The 12327-nt window shown below is 32.7% G+C and overlaps 1 long non-coding RNA gene across 1 annotated transcript in view; it reads left to right on the top strand.

The window, feature by feature from the left end:
- Positions 1-2749, top strand: part of LOC118151444 (uncharacterized) — a 32619-nt gene extending 29870 nt beyond the window's left edge. The window contains exon 5 of the long non-coding RNA XR_013532572.1: positions 25-2749. This is a non-coding gene — a long non-coding RNA (uncharacterized LOC118151444). The remainder of the gene's footprint in view (positions 1-24) is intronic.
- The last annotated feature ends 9578 nt before the right edge of the window (positions 2750-12327 follow it).

Here is a 12327-nt window from a genome sequence, read left to right as displayed (position 1 = left end):
GTCAATTGTGTTTTATGACTCTAGGTGATGTTGGACAACAAGAAGAAAATTATGGATCTATCCAAGTTTTCATCCATTGGCCCTACTGGATAAATTTTAAGGTGAAAAATGTGAGACACAAAAGAATTTTCCTTTTGACGACAAGAGTTATACCTGTTTGACCATTAAATGACCATTTAAATCACATTAAATGAAGACCTCCATCATCATCATCATCAGATGCACTTCAATTTATGAAAGTCTCGGATTGGTGAGCACATCAGGTCCAACTCGCCTAGCTGTCATCAGTTAATAATTCATAAAGGAGAAGGAAAAATTTCCTCCAGAATCAAAACCCCTGCCTGGCTCTTTGATTGAAAGTACCATACGATGATTTATTTTTTAGTTTTTTTTTAAGTCTCCAAAGCACTCTGTCTCAGGTTGCAAGTACTACCAGGTGACTTTGGCAAAATCAAACTAAAATGTATTTAATGGGTGGACATGATGTAGCTCACAGGGTTTAAATGAAGGCTAGCGAGCTAAACTCAAAACAGATACAAAAAGAAAGCTGTAGAGACTCAATGGTCCTGATTGTTAGGTTGTTTCTACATTGTTAGGATGGATGAACAAATTCTAATTTTTCGCTTGTCTTAGTCACTCCCCTAATGATTCGGTTTCTGAGAGAGATGGTTGATTGGTTAAACTCAGTTTGATTACTTGCCCACTCATTCTCTGCTGTATTTTTGCAGTGAGAAGAATTACTAGTTTTGATGGAAGAAACCTCCAGGGTTTCAAATTTTCTTTTCTCTTGGTGGCAGAGCACAGCACCTTATGTTCCCATTCTTAGCAACAGTGATAGTGGTTGTGTGGTAGCCATAAAACAAAACAAAACAAAAATGCCTGTAATCAGTTTTTCTTGTTGTATGAATGTAAAATGTTTGAAGAATATAACTTTAATAATTTTTTCCTTAAAGTAAAAAACAACATTTTCAGAAAAATAGTCCGCGATGAAGTTTTGGGTCAATAACATGCTTGCTAGGTAAATTATCAACAATAAGGTACAAAAATACATGCTTGAAAAAAATGATAAAGTCAGCTCATTTAAGCCACTTGATTCTTCATCCCCTCTTTCCTGCTATTGTACTCTACTTTGAAAACCAAGCCGAGGAGCAACTAAAAGTTTCAGGCTTTACAATGACATGTCTTTGGCAAAATCTCCTGCTCCGTCCCCAGATGTAGTCATTCCCTAGATGCTCGTAACCTAATGTAATTTCCTCAATGCAAATTAACTGATTTATTTGAGGCTTTCCCCGACACTGACTATTAATTCTTGGTGGAGGTGAAGCCCGAGGTTGGTAATGTGATGGTAGTGGAGAGAGTGAATTATGACGGTGCTGATTTCTTGGAGCCTTCTATAAAATGTTGAAGGATTATTCAAGGCCTTGCCATTACAAATAAGCTAGTACAAAACAAAGATGCAGTCTTCATTCAATATATAATACAAGTATTGAGCTAACACAGTAGAATGGGAAAAGCTTTAGAAAGAAACGAAAACAGTTTTCTGCCTGCATGAAAGACACAGGAAAAAGCCACTTCAACATGGATCGTGTGTGCACGTTTTCTATGCATTTCTCTGTCTATACATAAAAAACAAAACGTTTTGACTGGTAAGCAATTGGCAATGATTCATTTTTATTCACTGCTGTCTATAACTGGATTAAACAATTACAATTTGTCTTACCATCTGAGACTCTCCCTGGGGTTGGGTGCCTCTGCTCTGCTGCTCACTTTTGCTTAAGTTTGTACCTTCTCATTAACTGATTTGTCCTAAAAATAACTTTGAAAGTCTCAGATCCTGAGCTGTTAGCAGTTAGCCTGCAAAGCGAAGGTTACAAAATCAGCATCTGGCTAGAGCTCAAAAAGCTGACTCTGTTCTTATTTTTAAGGCTAAGATAAAGAAATGTATATTTAAATCTGCTTCTAATTAGCTCTTAAACTGTAAAACACTGAAGGCTATCATGAAGGAAGTGTCTCATTCTAGTGAAGAGCTTGTTGCTTCATTCCTGGCTTCAGAATTCCTTACAGCATCTCTCCTAGACGTGAAACCTACCACCTCTTCTCTATCCCAGAAAATCTCCAGGGTAAAACATGCAATAATGGTACTCTGTTTTGTGGTTAAATATTTTCATGAGGAAGTTTTGCATTTTTGAGAAACAAACTTATCAACCTACCTTAAGTTGATCTAATTCTGGATGTTTGAGAATCACTGCATTTGAGAGTGCCAGAATTTATTTGATAATATTTGCATTTCATCCTTGAGATAACTATTTACAAGTTTGACTAAACCAATTTTTAACTTTCATAATAAAAGACAGAGAAAAGAAACATTTTCTTTTCGTACTATGTTCACATGGGGGCATAATGGGTAATTTCGTTTCTGAAAAAGAAGCAAAATAACTTTATATTTTAATACTAATTAATTGACACTTAATTTAATTAATAAAATAAGCTGGTTAGCAAAATCAAGCCTGTGGTGAAGAATGCAGCACAAAGTTGAACAATTTGAAGTATTAGAGTTTAAAGTTAAATTGTACAGTATTTTGTGTAAGTCTTCGTCTACTGATTCGTCACTTGTGCTTTGTACCACTGTTGGTCTGCAAAACATTATTTTGTATTCTAAACTATGTGAGGATACACATCTTGAAGTGCTTCTCTTTTTATATCTAGTGAATAACTTAGCACATACAATGAACTAGATAAAAATGCTTATTAGTGGTATTAATATTCTATATAATTTAAAATATCATCCTAAATATTTACAGAAATCCTCATAGTGTGTTGTCCCTTTTTGTCTTCTCAGAGAATGTTTATCTGAATAAAATATAATATGAATGTACAAGATGAATTTTCTTCCTAAGTCTCAGTCACCTCAGGTTAAATGATATTTCAAACAGAGACTGTAACTCTTTTTAATATTTTTTTGTTCCTTACAGTTGTTATAATAATAAAACACAAGTAATATAAATTAAAATGTTTCAGAAAGATGCAGTGAAAAGTGAAATTTATACTTAATAAACACCACATCTCAGTATACCGATTAGTAGTAATAGCCATAAATGATATCTTGTGTTTTTTCAGAAAGTTCAAAAGTATGCACATGTAGCTGTAATTATTGTAGACATATAAAGGACAAATACATACACATGTAATATGCATAAGGTACTGTTATGGACTGAATTGTATTACTCCACAAATTCATATGTTGAAGCCTTATCCCCCAATGTGATTATACAGAGACTGGACCTTTGGGAGGTAATTAGGTTTGAATGAGGCCCTAAAGGTGGGGCCCTGGGATTAAAGACTTTATAAAACACACAGGAGAGCTTGCCTGCTTTTTTTTCTGCCATTTGAGAACATATCAAGAGGGAAGTCTTCTGTCTGCAAGTCAGGAAGGCAGCCCTCACTAGGAACTGATTATGCTGGCACCTTGATCTCAGACTTTCAGCCTCCAGAATTGTAAAAAATAAACTTATTTTGTTTAAGCCACCCAGTCCATGTCATTATGGCAACCCAAGTTGACTCAAATAGGAGTGATATAAAGGGGATGTATATGTCCCTTGAAAACTACTTTTACATTAGAAGTTTCTTAGCTAATACCAAATCTTAGAGATCTGTTCTTATCAACATATATGAATATATTAATCACTGATCAGGATTCTGTCATACAAAATTATAATTGAACATACTAAGTCCCTATAGATAAATATATACCTTGATTCTGGATCTCAGCTATTACAGACAATGTTTTAGTGTACATTCTTATAGGCACACCTTTGAGTAAAGTGAAATATATGTCTATCTAAATGATTCTATGATTCATCTAAATGATTCTATGATATGATCTTAGAAATAATCCTTTGGGTAAATACCCAGGAGTGAGATTGCTGGATCAAATGGTGCATCTAATCTTAGCTCTTTAAGGAATCTCCACACTGTTTTCCACAGTTGGTTGTTGTACTGAGATTTTGGTGCACCTATCACTCAACCAGGTACACTGCACCCAAAGTACAGTCTTTTATCCCTCACCTCCCTCCCAGCCTTTCTCCGAAGTCCCTAAAGTCCGTTGTTTCCATCTTATGCCTTTTGATCCTCATAGCTTAGCTCCCATTTATAAGTGAGAACATATGATGTTTGGTTTCCTATTCCTGAGTTATTTCATTTAGAATAATGGTATCCAGTTCTATCCAGGTTGCTGTGAATGGCACGATTTCATTTCTTTTTATGGATGAGTAGTATTCATGATGTTTGTGTGTGTGTGTGTGTGTATATATATAGTCACATTTTCTTTATCCACTCATTCTTTGATGGGCAATTGGACTGGTTCCATATATTTGCAATTGCAAATTGTGTTGCTATAAACATACATGTTCAAATGTCTCACCCAGCAGTGTAAAAGTGTTTCCTTTTCATCACATCCATGACAACATCTATTTTCTTTTTAATTTAAAAAGGAAAAGTTTTAATTATGGCAATTCTTGCAGGGGTAAACTGGTATTGCATTGTGGTTTTGATTTGCATTTCCCTGGTAATTAGTGATATCAAACATTTATTTTACATGCTTATTGGCCATCTGTATATCTTCTTTTGAGAATCTACTAATGTCCTTAGTCCACTTTTTGATGTGATTATTATTATTATTATTTTCTTGCTGATTTGTTTAAGTTACTTGTAGATTCTGGATACTAGTCCCTTGTTGAATGCATAGGTTGTGAAGGTTTTCTCCCATTCTGTGGGTTGTTTAGTCCCCTTATTATTTATTTTTTGCTGTGCAGAAGCTTTTTAGCTTAATTAAGTATAATCTATTTGTCTCTGTTTTTGTTGAATTTGCTTTTGGGTTATTGGTCATGAAATCTTTGCCTAAGCAAATGTCTAGAATGTTTATGGTTTCAGGTCTCAGATTTAACTTTTTAATTCATCTTGAGTTGATTTTTGTGTAAGGTGGCAGACGAAGAAGTTTCATTCTTCTACGTGAGGCTTGCCAATTCTGTTCTATACAGATTTTAAGGCTAATATGAATAGGTTTTAGCAAAGGATTTTCTTTTAATTCTTTTATTTCCCAATGTAACAATTCTTCAGTTTTTACTTTTAAGCTAGCATATTTTTATCTTTCCATTCTTTCTTGTATAACTAGATAATTATCTAGTTTCTTTCAAAAAATACCTTTTTGTTTTCAAATATTCTTTAATGTTTTAGATTTATTAATCTCAACTCTTTAAAATTAAATTATCTCTGCTTTCCTTACACTTCTTTGCATTTTCTAACTTCTTTAGATGAATGTGTAATTAATTTTACAAGACTGCATATTTCATCTACAGTGAACCTGACTTCCCATTTTTAAGCTTTAACCACCCTCCTGTCAAAAATGCTAAAATCAATTTATGTTTCTTTATTTTTGTCGAATTTTCCCCTTAACCCATCTCTCCTAAATTTTATGTTCCAATTTTGCTATAGTTTCATTTCCACATCACCACAATCTAAAACATAAATGTTCTCTCAATAATAATATTTTCCATAATTTCTTAATTTAATATAGTTTTCTGTTTTTAGATTTTTGACACTGATTACCAGGTATTTCAACACAGCTTCTTCATTCATTTTCTGATGAAATCAACTTCATCATCTTAAGTTTTTCTAAGAAGTCTTAAGGTACATTGTTACTTTTTGCTTGCATAGTGTGTCATGCTTTAAAATTTTAGTAATATTCCTTCTTATAGCAAATCAACCTGTTTTAGTCTTAGATGAGGCTGATTTTAACATGTAGCAGCAGGAATAACCCAAATATAACCAAATAGATGATCCTATCTAATTGACCACAGCAATTGACTCAATCTTTGTCAAGATAGAGTAATGAGATTCAGTGTTTGAATATTTACTGAAATCTTGGGGAACGAAGTGCTGTCTTTGGAGACATTTTCAGTAATGTATCTGTACCATCATTGCCATTAGAAGTATTCTAAGAGTAAAGACAATGCAGAGGAAGGCAATGTTTGTACATAGAGAAAAACAAAGAATATCTTGATGTGATTATTTGAGCCTCTGAATTCTGTGGTTCAATTCAGATGCAATCTACAGTGATTAATACAGAGCCAACTCTCATCAGCATCACCACTCAAGTGTCCTTTCCACCCTGCTAATTTATCGCCGATCACTGATCAGAGAAGTGTGTGATCCACCTTTCCCTTTTCATCAAGAATAAGAATTATTTATGGCTCACAGTCACTCCAATATTTTAAAGGTTTTTTTATTGTATGTAATTCTTTAAGATTAAGATAACTCATGTTTACAGTATTTTTACCAGACAGGAATCTAATCCTCACCTGCCAACACTCCTTCAAGCTTACATGCTAGCAATGTGCATCAAATACATGCAAATTATCCTCAAGTTTTTTTATTCAGTTCGATTTACTTGCTGTAATATCATGTAACACAGAGTCACATGTCCTCCTACAGCCTTCATGCTACCAAAATTTCCTATGTCAAAATCTATGGACCCCTGGTTAAGGGTTCTGAGAACTCATTGGGAAGGCTTTGTGTGTTTGCTGCTCAATTTTATCTAACACTCATTGTGGCTGACAGCTGTTTTTATAGTTTGTGGTTCACAGATTTCTCTACTTTCTGATTTTACCAAATATAAAATTTCTTCCTCCATTTGTATGCTCATTTGGCCAGAATCAAAGAAGAGGGTGAGATAGAAATGTCCAGGGGAATTTTTTGATGACTCCAACATTAATATATATGATATAATGCAAATGATTTCTGAAATAATGCAGATATTACACAGATTTTTGCCTTTTCAGTCTTGGTGATAATCATTGTTATTATGAAAGGTTATGATAAATTGCTATACATTTATTATAATTTTCTATTCACTAATTACAAGACACTCATCAATTTTCTTCATACTATGCATATTGTAACATAAGCTTTTGCTTATCATTTTGTATCTCCAAATTCCTAGCAATAAATAAACTATGACATTCGTATTTTATTCTCTAGTGTTTAACACAATTCTTGGTAAATATCAGGCATGCAAATAATTGTTGTTGAATAAATGAGTAAACAGACAAAAGCTTAGAAACAAGAAGAGGATCTTGTAATAATTTGCCATCCAAGAAACTACATTAATCAGTTTTCATAAAAGATACATTAAATCAATTTATGAATTGTCAATGAGATTCAGTATGTATTTCTTTGCATTTAAGAATTCTTTTAAAAATGATAAACACTATCCTTATAATATTTAATATAGTTAAGGATAACTGCTTAATATAAAATATCTATTTCAAGTTTCTCTTTATTTATTCATTTATTTGTTACTGTTGGTTGTTTAAAACAAAACAGTCATTGAATTTTGTTTTTAAAGATTTTTTTCTGAGACATAGAGTTATACTTTCATAGATACATTTATTCTTTACTACAGAAGTGTATGCAGAAATGTAACTTAACAAATTTCTTGGCTTATATTGCTTCTTTTAGCTATTAGTCTCTTTTTACCAACATTTTCTCTCTTTTTACCATCTGGTTGTTTTTAAGATTTTTTTATTGTCTTTAGTTTTCAACAGTTTTACTAAAACTTGTATAAGTTTGTATTCTGCTTTGTGATTTGTAGTGTTTTTTTTTGAATCTGTGCTTCAATGTCACTCAAATGAAGAAAAGAGTGTTTTCTTTTCAAATATGGGTTCTGTATATTTTCTATTTTCTAAAATTGAAATTGGATGCATATCAGAATTTTTCACTTTATCATCTATAGAGCTATAACCTTGCAAATTTTCTTTTCTTTTTCTTTCTGTACTTCATTCTGGATTTTTTAAAAACATATTTTCCAAGTCACTAATTCTTTCTTCAGATAAATCTAATTTGCAATTAAAACTAACTGTTGAACTATTTATTTCAGTTTTTATGATTTCCATTCCAGACGTTTTATTTGAATACTTACTATGATTTCTAATACTCTGTTGACATTTTCAATCTCTTCTTTTATTATCTGGAACTCATTGTTATATTAACAGTTAAATCCATATCTGATACCTTCATATCTAAATACCAAATGGGCTGTTTCTATTCTTTACCTTTTTAAAAAATGATTGTGAGTCATGTGTTGTTACCACCTATGCCTGATTGTTTTTTTTTTTACTTACACATATGAATTCACAAATTACATACATTTTACAGCATGAAACATTATGGAAGTAACTTGAGACATAAGATCATGTTATCTTTTCCATAGAGAATTACAGATATTTCCTAGAGGGCTAAGTGCACTCAGATATCCCAGATCACCTTATTCAACCAGGAATTGAAATGATTCAAAGCTTAGCCACAGTCCTTTCAAGGACTGTTTCCACTTTTCCCTTAATCCTCGGATATAAGCCTGCACAAATCATGGCAGGTTTGCCAAGGTCTAAATGCCTGGTGCTCAAACTACATTTGTCTTTTTCCCAGTCCTGTGAGTCTTTTGAAAGCCCTGCTCAGCTTATCAGCCCCTTAGTCATCTTACCGTAATATGAATGCCATATACATCTTTTAGTTAAAAACAATCTTCAATATCAGAGCTCATGTCATTTTCTTTTCTTGTTCTAGAAATGGATTCTATAATTCCTCACTGCCTTGCTATTCAATATATTTAAACATAAAAAGTTTTTCGTCTTTTTCAGTGGCTCTCAGCTGACAGGTTAACCTGAATTAATTAGTCATTACCAGAGGAGAAATGCTGATTCTTCTTTGTACTTTCTTAATTTTCAGTTTATTTGTGTTCTGACACCTTCCAGAAAATTTTGATAAAACGGAATTTATAGTTAAAAACGTAATGAAGATATTTTTATAAAATAGGTTCTTTCAATTTTGAGGGGGCAATAATTTTTAGAATCATATTATATTGACAAAAGCATCATATACAGATGATAGCTATTAAATTCCAGAGTGGCTTTTCCACCATCCTATATTTTGTAATCAGAATAACTTTCCTTCTTTTTTTTTTTTTTTTTTTTGAGATGGAGTCTTGCTCTGTCACCCAGGCTGAAGTGCAATGGTGCGATGTTGGCTTACAGCAACCTCCACTTCCTGGGTTCAAGCAATCCTCCTGCCTCAGCTTCCTGAGTAGCTGGGATTACAGGCGTGTGCCACCAAACCTGGCTAATTTTTTGTATTTTTAGTAGAGATGGGTTTTCACCCTGTTAGCCAGGATGGTCTAGCTCTCCTGACCTCATGATCTGTTCACCTCAGCCTCACAAAGTGCTGGGAATTCAGGCATCAGCCAGGGTGCCCAGTCATCAGAATAACTTTCTAAAAAACATTTTTTATCTTGCCACTTTCAATTTAAAAGCCTTCAGTCTTAGCTACATTTATTATATGTATTCTCTCTTGCAATTGAAAACAGTTTATGATTTTATTACTGAAGAGTGCTTTGTACATTTCTATTTTCTGCCTTTGCAAAGGTAGTTCCTTCTTCCAGGACCTTCTATTTCTAAGTCTATCTGCCAGAACCTTATACATAAAAATGACTAACTTGAATGCTACCTCTCTGTGAATATTTTCTCAAGTATACTCATTAGAGAGTTTGATCTTATCTCACCTTTAAAGGGTATATTATTCATTGTACAACACACTTATGTAATTTCTATCATGTATATTTGTGTCTTACATCTTTTTCTCAATTTCAAAAATCTTCAAGGCAGAAATATGTGTTTATTTGCATGCTATTTAGAAGGCAGTTTCTGAATGGTACAAGATTTTTTCAGAGACAAATATGGTGTACTTATTAGAAAACAAAGGATGATTCACATACATAGGTAGGTATGATGAGATTGAAATTGTTTTCTTGAAACTTAGTTGAATAAATATTTCCTATATAGGTATTTTTTAAAAATCAGGCTTAAGCGTGGCATGTTTTACTGAATTTCATATTTTTCCTAAAGATAAATAATTTAGAGCAGCATTTTATATTAAAATCAATATGTTACAGTATATGTACAAATTCTGCATGAAGTCTAAAGATAAAACAAAGGAACTCAAAAAGTATATAAACTGCTATCAGCTTTATTTGTCAGTATCTAAGTCTTCCTGCTATCCTCTCAATAGCATATGTTAGAAAGAAAATGTATGAAAATAATTGGATTAAGGGAAGTGCCACAGAGAGGGAAAAAATCTGACACTAAGGAATCTAATTAACAGTAAAAAGTATTTTTAAAAAAATACTTGGTATGTGAGACACTGGAAAAATTATTCATTTATAAATTCCAGTGTATATATAAAAGCATATGAAAAAATTCAAGAATATTAAACTAATGGCAAATTATATCTTGAAAAATTGAAACGTTTTATAAAATTGTGTAGCTATAAAACTGAACTATTATACTTTGATAGCAGCTTAAGAAATTTATATACCACTACAACTCTTATTTTGAGGTAATAATAATTATATTTTTAACATAATCTTCATTATCAAATAATAAAATTATATGTGAACTAATTATGTGCATTATTACAATAAAAGATTTATTAGCAATTTTATAATAAATGCCTTTTTTTCTTCTATAATGATAGGAATAGCCTTTCTCTAAGCATATAAATGCCTCCAATCATTTTCATCCAAAGTTTTTACTGTTGTTTCACTCTTAAACAGCCATCCAAGAAATCATGCAACCAGTAGCAAATTATGGTGCACATTGGACAAGTCTTAATTATACAAGATAATAATAAAAATTTACTTGTTTTAAATCATGTTCGTCCACTGGTTAAATGCTGTTTGAAATATTTATGATTCTTTGTATCTTTTTTGCAACATGTAACTAATTAATGACAAAATTTTAAGTCTCTGTTTATCAGACAATTTCAGTCTCAAAACATGCAATAATCATGACACACCGGGATGGTAACCAGGCTCTTCACACTCCAACTTGCCATTGGCAGTTCTTCTCCTTCAGCCTCTATAATTATAGTGTTTCTCATCTAACATACCTTTTTTTTTAATCTCTACCCACAGGCTTTACAAATCCTAATGTGTCACTTGAAAGCTTATGTTGACACAAGAATCACTCTTTTTGAATTCTGAGAGGCTATTTTTTTGGAACCTATTGTGTCTCAAATGCGATTACAGTTGCTTCAATTCCAGAATATGCAATTTTGCTATTAAATTTGTTGATTAATTGGAGAATTAGCTGTATCCTTTTGTGTGGTATTTGTTTTACAGATTCAAACTCTGTATATAGTAAACTTCTTATGGAAAGTAATCATTTCTCAAACTAATATGAGTATAATGGTTACTCCAAAAAGAAACCATTTATACATTTTAATTTAATAGCTATCATCAATTCTGAACAGGATTTTCTGATAGATTATTTAAGTCTAGAGAGAAATGTGGGTGAAAGATAAAGCAAGTTTCAAATACAATCATAATTTGTTATGCAAGTGACATAAAAATACAAAATATAGGAGTTTGAAGAGGAGACTCTTATTTGGTTTGATGTATGATGAAATTTAAAGGTAGCTTTTAATGTGAATAGATTTTTTCAGCTATAAAGATGTGGTTAAGTATAAGGGGATAAAGAGACAGCAGAAAAATAGTCATATACAAGAAAGTCAAATATATTGAATGATTTTGCAAATTATTTGAGTTAGAAAGAAATTATTCAAACAAACTTCATAGACTATTACAGACAAGGGGCAATAAAGACGTTAAATGTGGCAACTATTACAAAAAAGGGAAGATGAGTGCCAGCATATATTTCAAATATTGAATGAACAAGACATGGCAACTTATATGAACGTAGTTCAGAGGGAGAAATCAACATTTTCAAGATTTGTGGAATGGAAGAGTTTTTGGTGTGATTAGGAGAATAGTCAGGGGGAAATGGGAAGATAATAGTGGATGAGGAGAACATCTGAATCAGCAGAATTCTCAAAGTTGTCTGCACAGCACCCTGTGACTTTTTTTTATTGCACTTTAGTTTCTGGGGTACATGTGCAGAACATGAAGGATTGTTGCATAGGTACATACATGGCAATGTGGTTTGCTGCCTCCATTCCCCTGTCACCTGCATCTGGCATTTCTCCCCATGTTATCCCTCCTCAACTCCCTACCCCCACTGTCCCTCCCATAGTTACCCCCAACAGACCCCAGTGTGTGATGCTTCCCTCCCTGTGTTCTTATTGCTCAAAACCCGCCTATGAGTGAGAACACTCAGTGTTTGATCCTCTGTTCTTGTGTCAGTTTGCTAAGAATGATGGTTTCCAGATTCATCCATGTCCCTATAAAGGGATCATAGTTTTTTGTGGCTGCAAGGTATTCCA

The sequence above is a fragment of the Callithrix jacchus genome, chromosome 2 (assembly GCF_049354715.1).
Source record: "Callithrix jacchus isolate 240 chromosome 2, calJac240_pri, whole genome shotgun sequence".
NCBI classification, from domain to species: domain Eukaryota; kingdom Metazoa; phylum Chordata; class Mammalia; order Primates; family Cebidae; genus Callithrix; species Callithrix jacchus.
This window is presented reverse-complemented; position numbering and strand designations above follow the sequence as displayed.